The sequence below is a fragment of the Schistocerca americana genome, chromosome 9, assembly GCF_021461395.2.
Source record: "Schistocerca americana isolate TAMUIC-IGC-003095 chromosome 9, iqSchAmer2.1, whole genome shotgun sequence".
Taxonomy (NCBI): Eukaryota; Metazoa; Arthropoda; class Insecta; order Orthoptera; family Acrididae; genus Schistocerca; species Schistocerca americana.
Window position 1 is genome coordinate 224,905,778 of NC_060127.1, and position 23,577 is coordinate 224,929,354.

The window sequence follows — 23,577 nt, forward strand, 5'->3', positions numbered from 1 at the left end:
CTGAAGCATCGGAATCTAGAACTGGACTCACAGGAGAAATTCAAATCATAGATAGTGAGAGTGTCAGTCCTCTTTTACTTAAGTCGGCATTGTGCCTTTTGTATTAAATTCGGTTGCAATTTCTGTGTTTCATCGTCAATAAGAAGGTGCAAGGTATACAGTAAACCTGAAGTGAAGCATCGGAATCTAAAACTGAACTCACAGGAGAGGTTCAAATCATAGATTCTTAGAGTGTCAGTCCTCTTGTACTTAAGTCGGCATTGTGCCTTTTGTATTAAATTCGCATGCAAACTCTGTGTTTCATCGTCAATAAGAAGGACCAAGGGATACAGTAAACCTGAAGTGAAGCATCGGAATCTAAAACTAGACTCACAGTAGAGGTTCAAATCATAGAAAGTGAGAGTGTCAGTCCTCTTGTACTTAAGTCGGCATTGTGCCGTTTGTATTAAATTCGGATGCAATTTCTGTGTTTCATCGTCAATAAGAAGGTCCGAGGTATACCGTAAACCTGAAGTGAAGCATCGGAATCTAAAACTGGACTTACAGAAGAGGTTCAAATCATAGAAAGTGAGAGTGTTAGTCCTCTTCTACTTAGGTCGGCACTGTGCCTTTTGAATTTAATTCCGATGCAATTTCTGTGTTTCATCGTCTATAAGAACTTCCAAGGGATACAGTAAACCTGAAGTGAAGCATCGGAATCTAAAACTTGACTCACAGGAGAGGTTCGAATCATAGAAAGTGAGAGTGTCAGTCCTCTTGTACTTAAGTCGGCATTGTGCCATTTGTATTAATTCGGATGCAATTTCTGTGTTTCGTCGTCAATAAGAAGGTCCAAGGGATACAGTAAACCTGAAGTGAAGCATCGGAATCTAAAACTGGACTCATAGGGGAGGTCCAAATCATAGAAAGTGAGAATGTCAGACCTCTTGTACTTAAGTCGACATTATGCCTTTTGTATTAAATTCGGATGCAATTTCTGTTTTCATCGTCAATAAGAAGGTCCAAGGGATACAGTAAACCTGAAATAAAGCATCGGAATATAAAACTGGATTCACAGGAGAGGTTCAAATCATAAAAAGGTAGAGTCAGTTCTCTTGTACTTAAGTCGGCATTGTGCCTTTTGAATTTAATTCCGATGCTATTTCTGTGTTTCGTTGTCAATAAGAAGGTCCAAGGGATACAGTAATCCTGAAGTGAAGCATCGGAACCTAAAACTGGACTCACAGGAGAGATTCAAATCATAGAAAGTGAGAGAGTCAGTCCTCTTCTGCATAAGTCGGCATTGTGCCTTTTGTATTAAATTCGGTTGCAATTTCTGTGTTTCATTGTCAATAAGAAGGTGCAAGGTATACAGTAAACCTGAAGTGAAGCATCGGAATCTAAAACTGGACTCACAGGAGAGGTTCAAATCATAGAAACTTAGAGTGTCAGTTCTCTTGTACTTAAATCGGCATTGTGCCTTTTGTATTAAATTCGGATGCAAACTCTGTGTTTCATCGTCAATAAGAAGGTCCAAGGGATACAGTAAACCTGAAGTGAAGCATCGGAATCTAAAACTGGACTCATAGGGGAGGTTCAAATCATAGAAATTGAGAGTGATAGTCCTCTTCTACTTAGGTCGGCACTGTGCATTTTGAATTTAATTCCGATGCAATTTCTGTGTTTCATCGTCAATAAGAACGTCCAAGGGATACAGTAAACCAGAAGTGATGCATCGGAATCTAAAACTCGACTCACAGGAGAGGTTCGAATCATAGAAAGTGAGAGTATCAGTCCTCTTGTACTTAAGTCGGCATTGTGCCATTTGTATTATTTCGGATGCAATTTCTGTGTTTCATTGTCAATAAGAAGGTCCATGGGATACAGTAAACCTGAGGTGAAGCATCGGAATCTAAAACTGGACACACAGGAGAGGTTCAAATCATAGAAAGTGAGAGTGTCAGTCCTCTTGTACTTAAGTCACCATTGTGACTTTTGAATTAATTTCGGATGCAAGTTCTGTGTTTCATCGTCAATAAGAAAGTCCAAGGGATACAGTAAACCTGAAGTGAATCATCGGAATCTAAAACTGGACTCACAGGAGAGGTGCAAATCATAGAAAGTGAGAGTGTCAGTCCTCTTGTACTTAGGTCGCCATTGTGCCTTTTGTATTAAATTCAGATGCAATTTCTGTGTTTCATCGTCAATCAGAAGGTCCAAGGGATACAGTAAACCTGAAGTAAAGCATCGGAATCTAAAACTGGACTCACAGGAGAGGTTCAAATCATTGAAAGTTAGAGTGTCAGTCCCCTTGTACTTAAGTCGGCATTGTGCCATTTGAATTTAATTCCGATGCTATTTCTGTGTTTCATTGTCAATAAGAAGGTCCAAGGGATACCGTGAACCTGAAGTGAAGCATCGGAATCTAAAACTGGACTCACAGGAGAGCTTCAAATCATAGAAAGTGAGAGTGTCAGTCCTCTTTTACTTAAGTCGGCTTGTGCATTTTAAATTTAATTCCGATGCAATATCTGTGTTTCATCGTCAATACGAAGGTCCAAGGGATACAGTAAACCTGATGTGAAGCATCGGAATCTAAAACTGGACTAACAGGAGATGTTCAAATCATAGAAAGTGAGATTGTCAGTCATCTTGTACTAAAGTCGCCATTGTGATTTTTGTATTAACTTCGGATGCAATTTCTGTGTTTCATCGTCAATAAGAAGGTCCAAGGGATACAGTAAACCTGAAGTGAAGCATCGGAATGTAAAACTGGACTCACAGGGGAGGTTCAAATAATAGAAAGTGAGAGTGTCAGTCCTCTTGTACTTAAGTCGACATTGTGCCTTTTGTATTAAATTCGGATGCAATTTCTGTTTTCATCGTCAATAAGAAGGTCCAAGGGATACAGTAAACCTGAAATGAAGCGTCGGAATCTAAAACTGGAATCACAGGAGAGGTTCAAATCATAAAAAGTTAGCGTGTCAGTCCTCTTGTACTTAAGTCGGCATTGTGCCTTTTGAATTTAATTCCGATGCTATTTCTGTGTTTCATCGTCAATAAGAAGGTCCAAGGGATACAGTAAACCCGAAGTGAAGCATCAGAATCTAGAACTGGACTCACAGGAGAAATTCAAATCATAGATAGTGAGAGTGTCAGTCCTCTTGTACTTATGTCGCAATTGTGCCATTTGTTCTAATTCGGATGCAATTTCTGTGTTTCGTCGTCAATAAGAAGGTCCAAGGGATACAGTAAACCTGAAGTGAAGCAACGGAATTTAAAACTGGACTCATAGGGGAGGTTCAAATCATCGAAAGTGAGAGTGTCAGTCCTCTTGTACTTAAGTCGACATTGTGCCTTTTGTATTAAATTCGGATGCAATTTCTGTTTTCATCGTCAATAAGAAGGTCCAAGGGATACAGTAAACCTGAAGTAAAGCATCGGAATCTAAAACTGGAATCACAGGAGAGGTTCAAATCATAAAAAGGTAGAGTGTCAGTCCTCTTGTACTTAAGTCGGCATTGTGCCTTTTGAATTTAATTCCGATGCTATTTCTGTGTTTCATTGTCAATAAGAAGGTCCAAGGGATACAGTAAACCTGAAGTGAAGCAACGGAACCCAAAACTGGACTCACAGGAGAGATTGAAATCATAGAAAGTGAGAGTGTCAGTCCTCTTTTACTTAAGTCGGCATTGTCCGTTTTAAATTTAATTCCGATGCAATATCTGTGTTTCATCGTCAATAAGAAGGTCCAAGGGATACAGTAAACCTGAAGTGAAGCATCGGAATCTAGAACTGGACTCACAGGAGAAATTCAAATCATAGATAGTGAGAGTGTCAGTCCTCTTTTACTTAAGTCGGCATTGTGCCTTTTGTATTAAATTCGGTTGCAATTACTGTGTTTCATCGTCAATAAGAAGGTGCAAGGTATACATTAAACCTGAAGTGAAGCATCGCATTCTAAACCTGGACTCACAGGAGAGGTTCAAGTCATAGAAAGTTAGAGTGTCAGTCCTCTTGTACTTAAGTAGGCATTGTGCCTTTTGTATTAAATTCGGATGCAAACTCTGTGTTTCATCGTCAATAAGAAGATCCAAGGGATACAGTAAACCTGAAGTGAAGCATCGGAATCTAAAACTAGACTCACAGTAGAGGTTCAAATCATAGAAAGTGAGAGTGTCAGTCCTCTTTTACTTAAGTCGGCATTGTGCCGTTTGTATTAAATTCGGATGCAATTTCTGTGTTTCATCGTCAATAAGAAGGTCCAAGGTATACAGTAAACCTGAAGTGATGCATGGGAATCTAAAACTGGACTCACAGGAGAGGTTCAAATCATAGAAAGTGAGAGTGTTAGTCCTCTTCTACTTAGGTCGGCACTGTGCCTTTTGAATTTAATTCCGATGCAATTACTGTGTTTCATCGTCAATAAGAACGTCCAAGGGATACAGTAAACCTGAAGTGAAGCATCGGAATCTAAAACTGGACTTACAGGAGAGTTTCGAATCATAGAAAGTGAGAGTGTCAGTCCTCTTGTACTTAAGTCGGCATTGTGCCATTTGTATTAATTCGAATGCAATTTCTGTGTTTCATTGTCAATAAGAAGGTCCAAGGGATACAGTAAACCTGAGGTGAAGCATCGGAATCTAAAACTGGACTCACAGGAGAGGTTCAAATCATAGAAAGTGAGAGTGTCAGTCCTCTTGTACTTAAGTCACCATTGTGACTTTTGTATTAATTTCGGATGCAATTTCTGTGTTTCATCGTCAATAAGAAGGTCCAAGGGATACAGTAAACCTGAAGTGAAGCATCGGAATCTAAAACTGGACTCACAGGAGAGGTGCAAATCACAGAAAGTGAGAGTGTCAGTCCTCTTGTACTTAGGTCGCCATTGTGCCTTTTGTATTAAATTCAGATGCAATTTCTGTGTTTCATCATCAATCAGAAGGTCCAAGGCATACAGTAAACCTGAAGTAAAGCATCGGAATCTAAAACTGGACTCACAGGAGAGGTTGAAATCATAGAAAGTTAGAGTGTCAGTCCTCTTGTACTTAAGTCGGCATTGTGCCTTTTGTATTAAATTCGGATGCAAACTCTGTGTTTCATCGTCAATAAGAAGGTCCATGGGATACAGTAAACCTGAAGTGAAGCATCGGAATCTAAAACTGGACTCACAGGAGAGGTTCAAAACATAGAAAGTTAGAGTGTCAGTCCCCTTGTACTTAAGCCGGCATTGTGCCTTTTGAATTTAATTCCGATGCTATTTCTATGTTTCATTGTCAATAAGAAGATCCAAGGGATACCGTGAACCTGAAGTGAAGCATCGGAATCTAAAACTGGACTCACAGGAGAACTTCAAATCATAGAAAGTGAGAGTGTCAGTCCTCTTTTACTTAAGTCGGGATTGTGCATTTTAAATTTAATTCCGATGCAATATCTGTGTTTCATCGTAAATACGAAGGTCCAAGGGATACAGTAAACCTGAAGTGAAGCATCGGAACCTAAAACTGGACTCACAGGAGAGATTCAAATCATAGAAAGTGAGAGAGTCAGTCCTCTTCTGCATAAGTCGGCATTGTGCCTTTTGTATTAAATTCGGTTGCAATTTCTGTGTTTCATTGTCAATAAGAAGGTGCAAGGTATACAGTAAACCTGAAGTGAAGCATCGGAATCTAAAACTGGACTCACAGGAGAGGTTCAAATCATAGAAACTTAGAGTGTCAGTTCTCTTGTACTTAAATCGGCATTGTGCCTTTTGTATTAAATTCGGATGCAAACTCTGTGTTTCATCGTCAATAAGAAGAGTCTAGGGATACAGTAAACCTGAAGTGAAGCATCGGAATCTAAAACTAGACTCACAGTATAGGTTCAAATCAGAGAAAGTGAGAGTGTCAGTCCTCTTGTACTTAAGTCGGCATTGTGCCGTTTGTATTAAATTCGGATGCAATTTCTGTGTTTCATCGTCAATAAGAAGGTCCAAGGTATACAGTAAACCTGAAGTGAAGCATCGGAATGTAAAACTCGACTCACAGGAGAGGTTCAAATCATAGAAATTGAGAGTGATAGTCCTCTTCTACTTAGGTCGGCACTGTGCCTTTTGAATTTAATTCCGATGCAATTTCTGTGTTTCATCGTCAATAAGAACGTCCAAGGGATACAGTAAACCAGAAGTGATGCATCGGAATCTAAAACTGGACTCACAGGAGAGGTTCGAATCATAGAAAGTGAGAGTATCAGTCCTCTTGTACTTAAGTCGGCATTGTGCCATTTGTATTATTTCGGATGCAATTTCTGTGTTTCATTGTCAATAAGAAGGTCCATGGGATACAGTAAACCTGAGGTGAAGCATCGGAATCTAAAACTGGACACACAGGAGAGGTTCAAATCATAGAAAGTGAGAGTGTCAGTCCTCTTGTACTTAAGTCACCATTGTGACTTTTCAATTAATTTCGGATGCAAGTTCTGTGTTTCATCGTCAATAAGAAAGTCCAAGGGATACAGTAAACCTGAAGTGAAGCATCGGAATCTAAAACTGGACTCACAGGAGAGGTGCAAATCATAGAAAGTGAGAGTGTCAGTCCTCTTGTACTTAGGTCGCCATTGTGCCTTTTGTATTAAATTCAGATGCAATTTCTGTGTTTCATCGTCAATCAGAAGGTCCAAGGGATACAGTAAACCTGAAGTAAAGCATCGGAATCTAAAACTGGACTCACAGGAGAGGTTCAAATCATTGAAAGTTAGAGTGTCAGTCCCCTTGTACTTAAGTCGGCATTGTGCCATTTGAATTTAATTCCGATGCTATTTCTGTGTTTCATTGTCAATAAGAAGGTCCAAGAGATACCGTGAACCTGAAGTGAAGCATCGGAATCTAAAACTGGACTCACAGGAGAGCTTCAAATCATAGAAAGTGAGAGTGTCAGTCCTCTTTTACTTAAGTCGGCTTGTGCATTTTAAATTTAATTCCGATGCAATATCTGTGTTTCATCGTCAATACGAAGGTCCAAGGGATACAGTAAACCTGATGTGAAGCATCGGAATCTAAAACTGGACTCACAGGAGATGTTCAAATCATAGAAAGTGAGATTGTCAGTCATCTTGTACTAAAGTCGCCATTGTGATTTTTGTATTAACTTCGGATGCAATTTCTGTGTTTCATCGTCAATAAGAAGGTCCAAGGGATACAGTAAACCTGAAGTGAAGCATCGGAATGTAAAACTGGACTCACAGGGGAGGTTCAAATAATAGAAAGTGAGAGTGTCAGTCCTCTTGTACTTAAGTCGACATTGTGCCTTTTGTATTAAATTCGGATGCAATTTCTGTTTTCATCGTCAATAAGAAGGTCCAAGGGATACAGTAAACCTGAAATGAAGCGTCGGAATCTAAAACTGGAATCACAGGAGAGGTTCAAATCATAAAAAGTTAGAGTGTCAGTCCTCTTGTACTTAAGTCGGCATTGTGCCTTTTGAATTTAATTCCGATGCTATTTCTGTGTTTCATCGTCAATAAGAAGGTCCAAGGGATACAGTAAACCCGAAGTGAAGCATCAGAATCTAGAACTGGACTCACAGGAGAAATTCAAATCATAGATAGTGAGAGTGTCAGTCCTCTTGTACTTATGTCGCAATTGTGCCATTTGTATTAAATTCGGATGCAATTTCTGTGTTTCGTCGTCAATAAGAAGGTCCAAGGGATACAGTAAACCTGAAGTGAAGCAACGGAATTTAAAACTGGACTCATAGGGGAGGTTCAAATCATAGAAAGTGAGAGTGTCAGTCCTCTTGTACTTAAGTCGACATTGTGCCTTTTGTATTAAATTCGGATGTAATTTCTGTTTTCATCGTCAATAAGAAGGTCCAAGGGATACAGTAAACCTGAAGTAAAGCATCGGAATCTAAAACTGGAATCACAGGAGAGGTTCAAATCATAAAAAGGTAGAGTGTCAGTCCTCTTGTACTTAAGTCGGCATTGTGCCTTTTGAATTTAATTCCGATGCTATCTCTGTGTTTCATTGTCAATAAGAAGGTCCAAGGGATACAGTAAACCTGAAGTGAAGCATCGGAACCTAAAACTGGACTCACAGGAGAGATTGGAATCATATAAAGTGAGAGTGTCAGTCCTCTTTTACTTAAGTCGGCATTGTCCGTTTTAAATTTAATTCCGATGCAATATCTGTGTTTCATCGTCAATAAGAAGGTCCAAGGGATACAGTAAACCTGAAGTGAAGCATCGGAATCTAGAACTGGACTCACAGGAGAAATTCAAATCATAGATAGTGAGAGTGTCAGTCCTCTTTTACTTAAGTCGGCATTGTGCCTTTTGTATTAAATTCGGTTGCAATTACTGTGTTTCATCGTCAATAAGAAGGTGCAAGGTATACATTAAACCTGAAGTGAAGCATCGCATTCTAAACCTGGACTCACAGGAGAGGTTCAAGTCATAGAAAGTTAGAGTGTCAGTCCTCTTGTACTTAAGTAGGCATTGTGCCTTTTGTATTAAATTCGGATGCAAACTCTGTGTTTCATCGTCAATAAGAAGATCCAAGGGATACAGTAAACCTGAAGTGAAGCATCGGAATCTAAAACTAGACTCACAGTAGAGGTTCAAATCATAGAAAGTGAGAGTGTCAGTCCTCTTTTACTTAAGTCGGCATTGTGCCGTTTGTATTAAATTCGGATGCAATTTCTGTGTTTCATCGTCAATAAGAAGGTCCAAGGTATACAGTAAACCTGAAGTGATGCATGGGAATCTAAAACTGGACTCACAGGAGAGCTTCAAATCATAGAAAGTGAGAGTGTTAGTCCTCTTCTACTTAGGTCGGCACTGTGCCTTTTGAATTTAATTCCGATGCAATTACTGTGTTTCATCGTCAATAAGAACGTCCAAGGGATACAGTAAACCTGAAGTGAAGCATCGGAATCTAAAACTGGACTTACAGGAGAGTTTCGAATCATAGAAAGTGAGAGTGTCAGTCCTCTTGTACTTAAGTCGGCATTGTGCCATTTGTATTAATTCGGATGCAATTTCTGTGTTTCATTGTCAATAAGAAGGTCCAAGGGATACAGTAAACCTGAGGTGAAGCATCGGAATCTAAAACTGGACTCACAGGAGAGGTTCAAATCATAGAAAGTGAGAGTGTCAGTCCTCTTGTACTTAAGTCACCATTGTGACTTTTGTATTAATTTCGGATGCAATTTCTGTGTTTCATCGTCAATAAGAAGGTCCAAGGGATACAGTAAACCTGAAGTGAAGCATCGGAATCTAAAACTGGACTCACAGGAGAGGTGCAAATCACAGAAAGTGAGAGTGTCAGTCCTCTTGTACTTAGGTCGCCATTGTGCCTTTTGTATTAAATTCAGATGCAATTTCTGTGTTTCATCATCAATCAGAAGGTCCAAGGCATACAGTAAACCTGAAGTAAAGCATCGGAATCTAAAACTGGACTCACAGGAGAGGTTGAAATCATAGAAAGTTAGAGTGTCAGTCCTCTTGTACTTAAGTCGGCATTGTGCCTTTTGTATTAAATTCGGATGCAAACTCTGTGTTTCATCGTCAATAAGAAGGTCCATGGGATACAGTAAACCTGAAGTGAAGCATCGGAATCTAAAACTGGACTCACAGGAGAGGTTCAAAACATAGAAAGTTAGAGTGTCAGTCCCCTTGTACTTAAGCCGGCATTGTGCCTTTTGAATTTAATTCCGATGCTATTTCTATGTTTCATTGTCAATAAGAAGATCCAAGGGATACCGTGAACCTGAAGTGAAGCATCGGAATCTAAAACTGGACTCACAGGAGAACTTCAAATCATAGAAAGTGAGAGTGTCAGTCCTCTTTTACTTAAGTCGGGATTGTGCATTTTAAATTTAATTCCGATGCAATATCTGTGTTTCATCGTAAATACGAAGGTCCAAGCGATACAGTAAACCTGAAGTGAAGCATCGGAACCTAAAACTGGACTCACAGGAGAGATTCAAATCATAGAAAGTGAGAGAGTCAGTCCTCTTCTGCATAAGTCGGCATTGTGCCTTTTGTATTAAATTCGGTTGCAATTTCTGTGTTTCATTGTCAATAAGAAGGTGCAAGGTATACAGTAAACCTGAAGTGAAGCATCGGAATCTAAAACTGGACTCACAGGAGAGGTTCAAATCATAGAAACTTAGAGTGTCAGTTCTCTTGTACTTAAATCGGCATTGTGCCTTTTGTATTAAATTCGGATGCAAACTCTGTGTTTCATCGTCAATAAGAAGAGTCTAGGGATACAGTAAACCTGAAGTGAAGCATCGGAATCTAAAACTAGACTCACAGTAGAGGTTCAAATCAGAGAAAGTGAGAGTGTCAGTCCTCTTGTACTTAAGTCGGCATTGTGCCGTTTGTATTAAATTTGGATGCAATTTCTGTGTTTCATCGTCAATAAGAAGGTCCAAGGTATACAGTAAACCTGAAGTGAAGCATCGGAATGTAAAACTCGACTCACAGGAGAGGTTCAAATCATAGAAATTGAGAGTGATAGTCCTCTTCTACTTAGGTCGGCACTGTGCCTTTTGAATTTAATTCCGATGCAATTTCTGTGTTTCATCGTCAATAAGAACGTCCAAGGGATACAGTAAACCAGAAGTGATGCATCGGAATCTAAAACTGGACTCACAGGAGAGGTTCGAATCATAGAAAGTGAGAGTATCAGTCCTCTTGTACTTAAGTCGGCATTGTGCCATTTGTATTATTTCGGATGCAATTTCTGTGTTTCATTGTCAATAAGAAGGTCCATGGGATACAGTAAACCTGAGGTGAAGCATCGGAATCTAAAACTGGACACACAGGAGAGGTTCAAATCATAGAAAGTGAGAGTGTCAGTCCTCTTGTACTTAAGTCACCATTGTGACTTTTGAATTAATTTCGGATGCAAGTTCTGTGTTTCATCGTCAATAAGAAAGTCCAAGGGATACAGTAAACCTGAAGTGAAGCATCGGAATCTAAAACTGGACTTACAGGAGAGGTGCAAATCATAGAAAGTGAGAGTGTCAGTCCTCTTGTACTTAGGTCGCCATTGTGCCTTTTGTATTAAATTCAGATGCAATTTCTGTGTTTCATCGTCAATCAGAAGGTCCAAGGGATACAGTAAACCTGAAGTAAAGCATCGGAATCTAAAACTGGACTCACAGGAGAGGTTCAAATCATTGAAAGTTAGAGTGTCAGTCCCCTTGTACTTAAGTCGGCATTGTGCTATTTGAATTTAATTGCGATGCTATTTCTGTGTTTCATTGTCAATAAGAAGGTCCAAGGGATACCGTGAACCTGAAGTGAAGCATCGGAATCTAAAACTGGACTCACAGGAGAGCTTCAAATCATAGAAAGTGAGAGTGTCAGTCCTCTTTTACTTAAGTCGGCTTGTGCATTTTAAATTTAATTCCGATGCAATATCTGTGTTTCATCGTCAATACGAAGGTCCAAGGGATACAGTAAACCTGATGTGAAGCATCGGAATCTAAAACTGGACTCACAGGAGATGTTCAAATCATAGAAAGTGAGATTGTCAGTCATCTTGTACTAAAGTCGCCATTGTGATTTTTGTATTAACTTCGGATGCAATTTCTGTGTTTCATCGTCAATAAGAAGGTCCAAGGGATACAGTAAACCTGAAGTGAAGCAACGGAATTTAAAACTGGACTCATAGGGGAGGTTCAAATCATAGAAAGTGAGAGTGTCAGTCCGCTTGTACTTAAGTCGACATTGTGCCTTTTGTATTAAATTCGGATGCAATTTCTGTTTTCATCGTCAATAAGAAGGTCCAAGGGATACAGTAAACCTGAAGTAAAGCATCGGAATCTAAAACTGGAATCACAGGAGAGGTTCAAATCATAAAAAGGTAGAGTGTCAGTCCTCTTGTACTTAAGTCGGCATTGTGCCTTTTGAATTTAATTCCGATGCTATCTCTGTGTTTCATTGTCAATAAGAAGGTCCAAGGGATACAGTAAACCTGAAGTGAAGCATCGGAACCTAAAACTGGACTCACAGGAGAGATTGGAATCATAGAAAGTGAGAGTGTCAGTCCTCTTTTACTTAAGTCGGCATTGTCCGTTTTAAATTTAATTCCGATGCAATATCTGTGTTTCATCGTCAATAAGAAGGTCCAAGGGATACAGTAAACCTGAAGTGAAGCATCGGAATCTAGAACTGGACTCACAGGAGAAATTCAAATCATAGATAGTGAGAGTGTCAGTCCTCTTTTACTTAAGTCGGCATTGTGCCTTTTGTATTAAATTCGGTTGCAATTACTGTGTTTCATCGTCAATAAGAAGGTGCAAGGTATACATTAAACCTGAAGTGAAGCATCGCATTCTAAACCTGGACTCACAGGAGAGGTTCAAGTCATAGAAAGTTAGAGTGTCAGTCCTCTTGTACTTAAGTAGGCATTGTGCCTTTTGTATTAAATTCGGATGCAAACTCTGTGTTTCATCGTCAATAAGAAGATCCAAGGGATACAGTAAACCTGAAGTGAAGCATCGGAATCTAAAACTAGACTCACAGTAGAGGTTCAAATCATAGAAAGTGAGAGTGTCAGTCCTCTTTTACTTAAGTCGGCATTGTTCCGTTTGTATTAAATTCGGATGCAATTTCTGTGTTTCATCGTCAATAAGAAGGTCCAAGGTATACAGTAAACCTGAAGTGATGCATGGGAATTTAAAACTGGACTCACAGGAGAGGTTCAAATCATAGAAAGTGAGAGTGTTAGTCCTCTTCTACTTAGGTCGGCACTGTGCCTTTTGAATTTAATTCCGATGCAATTACTGTGTTTCATCGTCAATAAGAACGTCCAAGGGATACAGTAAACCTGAAGTGAAGCATCGGAATCTAAAACTGGACTTACAGGAGAGTTTCGAATCATAGAAAGTGAGAGTGTCAGTCCTCTTGTACTTAAGTCGGCATTGTGCCATTTGTATTAATTCGGATGCAATTTCTGTGTTTCATTGTCAATAAGAAGGTCCAAGGGATACAGTAAACCTGAGGTGAAGCATCGGAATCTAAAACTGGGCTCACAGGAGAGGTTCAAATCATAGAAAGTGAGAGTGTCAGTCCTCTTGTACTTAAGTCACCATTGTGACTTTTGTATTAATTTCGGATGCAATTTCTGTGTTTCATCGTCAATAAGAAGGTCCAAGGGATACAGTAAACCTGAAGTGAAGCATCGGAATCTAAAACTGGACTCACAGGAGAGGTGCAAATCACAGAAAGTGAGAGTGTCAGTCCTCTTGTACTTAGGTCGCCATTGTGCCTTTTGTATTAAATTCAGATGCAATTTCTGTGTTTCATCATCAATCAGAAGGTCCAAGGCATACAGTAAACCTGAAGTAAAGCATCGGAATCTAAAACTGGACTCACAGGAGAGGTTGAAATCATAGAAAGTTAGAGTGTCAGTCCTCTTGTACTTAAGTCGGCATTGTGCCTTTTGTATTAAATTCGGATGCAAACTCTGTGTTTCATCGTCAATAAGAAGGTCCATGGGATACAGTAAACCTGAAGTGAAGCATCGGAATCTAAAACTGGACTCACAGGAGAGGTTCAAAACATAGAAAGTTAGAGTGTCAGTCCCCTTGTACTTAAGCCGGCATTGTGCCTTTTGAATTTAATTCCGATGCTATTTCTATGTTTCATTGTCAATAAGAAGATCCAAGGGATACCGTGAACCTGAAGTGAAGCATCGGAATCTAAAACTGGACTCACAGGAGAACTTCAAATCATAGAAAGTGAGAATGTCAGTCCTCTTTTACTTAAGTCGGGATTGTGCATTTTAAATTTAATTCCGATGCAATATCTGTGTTTCATCGTAAATACGAAGGTCCAAGGGATACAGTAAACCTGAAGTGAAGCATCGGAATCTAAAACTGGACTCACAGGAGATATTCAAATCATAGAAAGTGAGATTGTCAGTCCTCTTGTACTTAAGTCACCATTGTGATTTTTGTATTAACTTCGGATGAAATTTCTGTGTTTCATCGTCAATAAGAAGGTCCAAGGGATACAGTAAACCTGAAGTGAAGCTTCGGAATCTAAAACTGGACTCACAAGGGGGGTTCAAATCATAGAAAGTGAGAGTGTCAGTCCTCTTCTACTTAAGTCGACATTGTGCCTTTTGTATTAAATTCGGATGCAATTTCTGTTTTCATCGTCAATAAGAAGGTCCAAGGGATACAGTAAACCTGAAGTAAAGCATCGGAATCTAAAACTGGAATCACAGGAGAGGTTCAAATCATAAAAAGTTAGAGTGTCAGTCCTCTTGTACTTAAGTCGGCATTGTGCCTTTTGAAATTAATTCCGATGCTATTTCTGTGTTTCATTGTCAATAAGAAGGTCCAAGGGATACAGTAAACCTGAAGTGAAGCATCGGAACCTAAACCTGGACTCACAGGAGAGATTCAAATCATAGAAAGTGAGAGTGTCAGTCCTCTTTTACTTAAGTCGGCATTGTCCGTTTTAAATTTAATTCCGATGCAATATCTGTGTTTCATCGCCAATAAGAAGGTCCAAGGGATACAGTAAACCTGAAGTGAAGCATCGGAATCTAGAACTGGACTCACAGGAGAAATTCAAATCATAGATAGTGAGGGTGTCAGTTCTCTTTTACTTAAGTCGGAATTGTGCCTTTCGTATTAAATTCGGTTGCAATTTCTGTGTTTCATCGTCAATAAGAAGGTGCAAGGTATACAGTAAACTAGAAGTGAAGCGTCGGAATCTAAAACTTGACTCACAGGAGAGGTTCAAATCATAGAAACTTGGAGTGTCAGTCCTCTTGTACTTAAGTCGGCATTGTGCCTTTTGTATTAAATTCGGATGCAAACTCTGTGTTTCATCGTCATTAAGTAGAACCAAGGGATACAGTAAACCTGAAGTGAAGCATCGGAATCTAAAACTAGACTCACAGTAGAGGTTCAAATCATAGAAAGTGAGAGTGTCAGTACTCTTGTACTTAAGTCGGCATTGTGCCGTTTGTATTAAATTCGGATGCAATTTCTGTGTTTCATCGTCAATAAGAAGGTCCAAGGTATACAGTAAACCTGAAGTGAAGCATCGGAATCTAAAACTGGACTCACAGGAGAGGTTCAAATCATAGAAAGTGAGAGTGATAGTCCTCTTCTACTTAGGTCGGTACTGTGCCTTTTGAATTTAATTCCGATGCAATTTCTGTGTTTCATCGTCAATAAGAACGTCCAAGGGATACAGTAAACCTGAAGTGAAGCATCGGAATCTAAAACTGGACTCACAAGGAGAGGTTCGAATCATAGAAAGTGAGAGTGTCAGTCCTCTTGTACTTAAGTCGGCATTGTGCCATTTGTATTAATTCGGATGCAATTTCTTTGTTTCATTGTCAATAAGAAGGTCCAAGGGATACAGTAAACCTGAGGTGAAGCATCGGAATCTAAAACTGGACTCACAGGAGAGGTTCAAATCATAGAAAGTGAGAGTGTCAGTCCTCTTGTACTTAAGTCACCATTGTGACTTTTGTATTAATTTCGGATGCAATTTCTGTGTTTCATCGTCAATAAGAAGGTCCAAGGGATACAGTAAACCTGAAGTGAAGCATCGGAATCTAAAACTGGACTCACAGGAGAGGTGCAAATCATAGAAAGTGAGAGTGTCAGTCCTCTTGTACTTAGGTCGCCATTGTGCCTTTTGTATTAAATTCAGATTCAATTTCTGTGTTTCATCGTCAATCAGAAGGTCCAAGGGATACAGTAAACCTGAAGTAAAGCATCGGAATCTAAAACTGGACTCACAGAGGAGGTTCAAATCATAGAAAGAGAGAGTGTCAGTCCTCTTTTACTTAAGTCGGCATTGTGCATTTTAAATTTAATTCCGATGCAATATCTGTGTTTCATCGTCAATACGAAGGTCCAAGGGATACAGTAAACCTGAAGTGAAGCATCGGAATCTAAGACTGGACTCACAGGAGATGTTCAAATCATAGAAATTGAGATTGTCAGTCCTGTTGTTCTAAAGTCGCCATTGTGATTTATGTATTAACTTCGGATGCAATTTCTGTGTTTCATCGTCAATAAGAAGGTCCAAGGGATACAGTAAACCTGAAGCGAAGCATCGGATTCTAAAACTGGACTCACAGGGGAGGTTCAAATCATAGAAAGTGAGAGTGTCAGTCCTCTTGTACTTAAGTCGACATTGTGCCTTTTGTATTAAATTCGGATGCAATTTCTGTTTTCATCGTCAATAAGAAGGTCCAAGGGATACAGTAAACCTGAAGTAAAGCATCGGAATCTAAAACTGGAATCACAAGAGAGGTTCAAATCATAAAAAGTTAGAGTGTCAGTCCTCTTGTACTTAAGTCGGCATTGTGCCTTTTGAATTTAATTCCGATGCTATTTCTGTGTTTCATTGTCAATAAGAAGGTCCAAGGGATACAGTAAACCTGAAGTGAAGCATCTGAACCTAAAACTGGACTCACAGGAGAGATTCAAATCATAGAAAGTGAGAGTGTCAGTCCTCTTTTACTTAAGTCGGCATTGTCCGTTTTAAATTTAATTCCGATGCAATATCTGTGTTTCATCGTCAATAAGAAGGTCCAAGGGATACAGTAAACCTGAAGTGAAGCATCGGAATCTAGAACTGGACTCACAGGAGAAATTCAAATCATAGATAGTGAGAGTGTCAGTCCTCTTTTACTTAAGTCGGCATTGTGCCTTTTGTATTAAATTCGGATGCAAACTCTGTGTTTCTTCGTCAATAAGAAGAACCAAGGGATACAGTAAACCTGAAGTGAAGCATCGGAATCTAAAACTAGACTCACAGTAGAGGTTCAAATCATAGAAAGTGAGAGTGTCAGTCCTCTTGTACTTAAGTCGGCATTGTGCCGTTTGTATTAAAGTCGGATGGAATTTCTGTGTTTCATCGTCAATAAGAAGGTCCAAGGTATACAGTAAACCTGACGTGAAGCATCGGAATCTAAAACTGGACTCACAGGAGAGGTTCAAATCATTGAAAGTGAGAGTGTTAGTCCTCTTCTACTTAGGTCGGCACTGTGCCTTTTGAATTTAATTCCGATGCAATTTCTGTGTTTCATCGTCAATAAGAACGTCCAAGGGAAACAGTAAACCTGAAGTGAAGCATCGGAATCTAAAACTGGACTCACAGGAGAGGTTCGAATCATAGAAAGTGAGAGTGTCAGTCCTCTTGTACTTAAGTCGGCATTGTGCCATTTGTATTAATTCGGATGCAATTTCTGTGTTTCATCGTCAATAAGAAGGTCCAAGGGATACAGTAAACCTGAAGTGAAGCATCGGAATCTAAAACTGGACTCACAGGAGAGGTTCAAATCATAGAAAGTGAGAGTGTCAGTCCTCTTGTACTTAAGTCGCGATTGTGAATTTTGTATTAAATTCGGATGCTAATTCTGTGTTTCATCGTCAATAAGAAAGTCCAAGGGATACAGTAAACCTGAAGTGAAGCATCGGAATCGAAAACTGGACTCACAGGAGAGGTTCAAATCATAGAAAATTAGAGTATCAGTCCTCCTGTACTTAAGCCGGCATTGTACCTTTTGTATTAAATTCGGATGCAAACTCTGTGTTTCATCGTGAATTAGAAGGTCCTAGGGATACAGTAAACCTGAAGTGAAGCATCGGAATATAAAACTGGACTCACAGGAGAGGTTCAAATCATAGAAAGTTAGAGTGTCAGTCCTCTTGTACTTAAGTCGCCATTGTGATTTTTGTATTAACTTCGGATGAAATTTCTGTGTTTCATCGTCAATAAGAAGGTCCAAGGGATACAGTAAACCTGAAGTGAAGCTTCGGAATCTAAAACTGGACTCACAAGGGGGGTTCAAATCATAGAAAGTGAGAGTGTCAGTCCTCTTCTACTTAAGTCGTCATTGTGCCTTTTGTATTAAATTCGGATGCAATTTCTGTTTTCATCGTCAATAAGATGGTCCAAGGGATACAGTAAACCTGAAGTAAAGCATCGGAATCTAAAACTGGAATCACAGGAGAGGTTCAAATCATAAAAAGTTAGAGTGTCAGTCCTCTTGTACTTAAGTCGGCATTGTGCCTTTTGAAATTAATTCCGATGCTATTTCTGTGTTTCATTGTCAATAAGAAGGTCCAAGGGATACAGTAAACCTGAAGTGAAGCATTGGAACCTAAACCTGGACTCACAGGAGAGATTCAAATCATAGAAAGTGAGAGTGTCAGTCCTCTTTTACTTAAGTCGGCATTGTCCGTTTTAAATTTAATTCCGATGCAATATCTGTGTTTCATCGCCAATAAGAAGGTCCAAGGGATACAGTAAACCTGAAGTGAAGCATCGGAATCTAGAACTGGACTCACAGGAGAAATTCAAATCATAGATAGTGAGGGTGTCAGTTCTCTTTTACTTAAGTCGGAATTGTGCCTTTCGTATTAAATTCGGTTGCAATTTCTGTGTTTCATCGTCAATAAGAAGGTGCAAGGTATACAGTAAACTAGAAGTGAAGCGTCGGAATCTAAAACTTGACTCACAGGAGAGGTTCAAATCATAGAAACTTGGAGTGTCAGTCCTCTTGTACTTAAGTCGGCATTGTGCCATTTGTATTAAATTCGGATGCAAACTCTGTGTTTCATCGTCATTAAGAAGAACCAAGGGATACAGTAAACCTGAAGTAAAGCATCGGAATCTAAAACTAGACTCACAGTAGAGGTTCAAATCATTGAAAGTGAGAGTGTCAGTACTCTTGTACTTAAGTCGGCATTGTGCCGTTTGTATTAAATTCGGATGCAATTTCTGTGTTTCATCGTCAATAAGAAGGTCCAAGGTATACAGTAAACCTGAAGTGAAGCATCGGAATCTAAAACTGGACTCACAGGAGAGGTTCAAATCATAGAAAGAGAGAGTGTCAGTCCTCTTTTACTTAAGTCGGCATTGTGCATTTTAAATTTAATTCCGATGCAATATCTGTGTTTCATCGTCAATACGAAGGTCCAAGGGATACAGTAAACCTGAAGTGAAGCATCGGAATCTAAAACTGGACTCACAGGAGATGTTCAAATCATAGAAATTGAGATTGTCAGTCCTGTTGTTCTAAAGTCGCCATTGTGATTTATGTATTAACTTCGGATGCAATTTCTGTGTTTCATCGTCAATAAGAAGGTCCAAGGGATACAGTAAACCTGAAGCGAAGCATCGGATTCTAAAACTGGACTCACAGGGGAGGTTCAAATCATAGAAAGTGAGAGTGTCAGTCCTCTTGTACTTAAGTCGACATTGTGCCTTTTGTATTAAATTCGGATGCAATTTCTGTTTTCATCGTCAATAAGAAGGTCCAAGGGATGCAGTAAACCTGAAGTAAAGCATCGGAATCTAAAACTGGAATCACAAGAGAGGTTCAAATCATAAAAAGTTAGAGTGTCAGTCCTCTTGTACTTAAGTCGGCATTGTGCCTTTTGAATTTAATTCCGATGCTATTTCTGTGTTTCATTGTCAATAAGAAGGTCCAAGGGATACAGTAAACCTGAAGTGAAGCATCTGAACCTAAAACTGGACTCACAGGAGAGATTCAAATCATAGAAAGTGAGAGTGTCAGTCCTCTTTTACTTAAGTCGGCATTGTCCGTTTTAAATTTAATTCCGATGCAATATCTGTGTTTCATCGTCAATAAGAAGGTCCAAGGGATACAGTAAACCTGAAGTGAAGCATCGGAATCTAGAACTGGACTCACAGGAGAAATTCAAATCATAGATAGTGAGAGTGTCAGTCCTCTTTTACTTAAGTCGGCATTGTGCCTTTTGTATTAAATTCGGATGCAAACTCTGTGTTTCTTCGTCAATAAGAAGAACCAAGGGATACAGTAAACCTGAAGTGAAGCATCGGAATCTAAAACTAGACTCACAGTAGAGGTTCAAATCATAGAAAGTGAGAGTGTCAGTCCTCTTGTACTTAAGTCGGCATTGTGCCGTTTGTATTAAAGTCGGATGGAATTTCTGTGTTTCATCGTCAATAAGAAGGTCCAAGGTATACAGTAAACCTGAAGTGAAGCATCGGAATCTAAAACTGGACTCACAGGAGAGGTTCAAATCATTGAAAGTGAGAGTGTTAGTCCTCTTCTACTTAGGTCGGCACTGTGCCTTTTGAATTTAATTCCGATGCAATTTCTGTGTTTCATCGTCAATAAGAACGTCCAAGGGAAACAGTAAACCTGAAGTGAAGCATCGGAATCTAAAACTGGACTCACAGGAGAGGTTCGAATCATAGAAAGTGAGAGTGTCAGTCCTCTTGTACTTAAGTCGGCATTGTGCCATTTGTATTAATTCGGATGCAATTTCTGTGTTTCATCGTCAATAAGAAGGTCCAAGGGATACAGTAAACCTGAAGTGAAGCTTCGGAATCTAAAACTGGACTCACAAGGGGGGTTCAAATCATAGAAAGTGAGAGTGTCAGTCCTCTTCTACTTAAGTCGTCATTGTGCCTTTTGTATTAAATTCGGATGCAATTTCTGTTTTCATCGTCAATAAGAAGGTCCAAGGGATACAGTAAACCTGAAGTAAAGCATCGGAATCTAAAACTGGAATCACAGGAGAGGTTCAAATCATAAAAAGTTAGAGTGTCAGTCCTCTTGTACTTAAGTCGGCATTGTGCCTTTTGAAATTAATTCCGATGCTATTTCTGTGTTTCATTGTCAATAAGAAGGTCCAAGGGATACAGTAAACCTGAAGTGAAGCATTGGAACCTAAACCTGGACTCACAGGAGGGATTCAAATCATAGAAAGTGAGAGTGTCAGTCCTCTTTTACTTAAGTCGGCATTGTCCGTTTTAAATTTAATTCCGATGCAATATCTGTGTTTCATCGCCAATAAGAAGGTCCAAGGGATACAGTAAACCTGAAGTGAAGCATCGGAATCTAGAACTGGACTCACAGGAGAAATTCAAATCATAGATAGTGAGGGTGTCAGTTCTCTTTTACTTAAGTCGGAATTGTGCCTTTCGTATTAAATTCGGTTGCAATTTCTGTGTTTCATCGTCAATAAGAAGGTGCAAGGTATACAGTAAACTAGAAGTGAAGCGTCGGAATCTAAAACTTGACTCACAGGAGAGGTTCAAATCATAGAAACTTGGAGTGTCAGTCCTCTTGTACTTAAGTCGGCATTGTGCCTTTTGTATTAAATTCGGATGCAAACTCTGTGTTTCATCGTCATTAAGAAGAACCAAGGGATACAGTAAACCTGAAGTGAAGCATCGGAATCTAAAACTAGACTCACAGTAGAGGTTCAAATCATTGAAAGTGAGAGTGTCAGTACTCTTGTACTTAAGTCGGCATTGTGCCGTTTGTATTAATTCGGATGCAATTTCTTTGTTTCATTGTCAATAAGAAGGTCCAAGGGATACAGTAAACCTGAGGTGAAGCATCGGAATCTAAAACTGGACTCACAGGAGAGGTTCAAATCATAGAAAGTGAGAGTGTCAGTCCTCTTGTACTTAAGTCACCATTGTGACTTTTGTATTAATTTCGGATGCAATTTCTGTGTTTCATCGTCAATAAGAAGGTCCAAGGGATACAGTAAACCTGAAGTGAAGCATCGGAATCTAAAACTGGACTCACAAGGAGAGGTTCGAATCATAGAAAGTGAGAGTGTCAGTCCTCTTGTACTTAAGTCGGCATTGTGCCATTTGTATTAATTCGGATGCAATTTCTTTGTTTCATTGTCAATAAGAAGGTCCAAGGGATACAGTAAACCTGAGGTGAAGCATCGGAATCTAAAACTGGACTCACAGGAGAGGTTCAAATCATAGAAAGTGAGAGTGTCAGTCCTCTTGTACTTAAGTCACCATTGTGACTTTTGTATTAATTTCGGATGCAATTTCTGTGTTTCATCGTCAATAAGAAGGTCCAAGGGATACAGTAAACCTGAAGTGAAGCATCGGAATCTAAAACTGGACTCACAGGAGAGGTGCAAATCATAGAAAGTGAGAGTGTCAGTCCTCTTGTACTTAGGTCGCCATTGTGCCTTTTGTATTAAATTCAGATTCAATTTCTGTGTTTCATCGTCAATCAGAAGGTCCAAGGGATACAGTAAACCTGAAGTAAAGCATCGGAATCTAAAACTGGACTCACAGAAGAGGTTCAAATCATAGAAAGAGAGAGTGTCAGTCCTCTTTTACTTAAGTCGGCATTGTGCATTTTAAATTTAATTCCGATGCAATATCTGTGTTTCATCGTCAATACGAAGGTCCAAGGGATACAGTAAACCTGAAGTGAAGCATCGGAATCTAAGACTGGACTCACAGGAGATGTTCAAATCATAGAAATTGAGATTGTCAGTCCTGTTGTTCTAAAGTCGCCATTGTGATTTATGTATTAACTTCGGATGCAATTTCTGTGTTTCATCGTCAATAAGAAGGTCCAAGGGATACAGTAAACCTGAAGCGAAGCATCGGATTCTAAAACTGGACTCACAGGGGAGGTTCAAATCATAGAAAGTGAGAGTGTCAGTCCTCTTGTACTTAAGTCGACATTGTGCCTTTTGTATTAAATTCGGATGCAATTTCTGTTTTCATCGTCAATAAGAAGGTCCAAGGGATACAGTAAACCTGAAGTAAAGCATCGGAATCTAAAACTGGAATCACAAGAGAGGTTCAAATCATAAAAAGTTAGAGTGTCAGTCCTCTTGTACTTAAGTCGGCATTGTGCCTTTTGAATTTAATTCCGATGCTATTTCTGTGTTTCATTGTCAATAAGAAGGTCCAAGGGATACAGTAAACCTGAAGTGAAGCATCTGAACCTAAAACTGGACTCACAGGAGAGATTCAAATCATAGAAAGTGAGAGTGTCAGTCCTCTTTTACTTAAGTCGGCATTGTCCGTTTTAAATTTAATTCCGATGCAATATCTGTGTTTCATCGTCAATAAGAAGGTCCAAGGGATACAGTAAACCTGAAGTGAAGCATCGGAATCTAGAACTGGACTCACAGGAGAAATTCAAATCATAGATAGTGAGAGTGTCAGTCCTCTTTTACTTAAGTCGGCATTGTGCCTTTTGTATTAAATTCGGATGCAAACTCTGTGTTTCTTCGTCAATAAGAAGAACCAAGGGATACAGTAAACCTGAAGTGAAGCATCGGAATCTAAAACTAGACTCACAGTAGAGGTTCAAATCATAGAAAGTGAGAGTGTCAGTCCTCTTGTACTTAAGTCGGCATTGTGCCGTTTGTATTAAAGTCGGATGGAATTTCTGTGTTTCATCGTCAATAAGAAGGTCCAAGGTATACAGTAAACCTGAAGTGAAGCATCGGAATCTAAAACTGGACTCACAGGAGAGGTTCAAATCATTGAAAGTGAGAGTGTTAGTCCTCTTCTACTTAGGTCGGCACTGTGCCTTTTGAATTTAATTCCGATGCAATTTCTGTGTTTCATCGTCAATAAGAACGTCCAAGGGAAACAGTAAACCTGAAGTGAAGCATCGGAATCTAAAACTGGACTCACAGGAGAGGTTCGAATCATAGAAAGTGAGAGTGTCAGTCCTCTTGTACTTAAGTCGGCATTGTGCCATTTGTATTAATTCGGATGCAATTTCTGTGTTTCATCGTCAATAAGAAGGTCCAAGGGATACAGTAAACCTGAAGTGAAGCA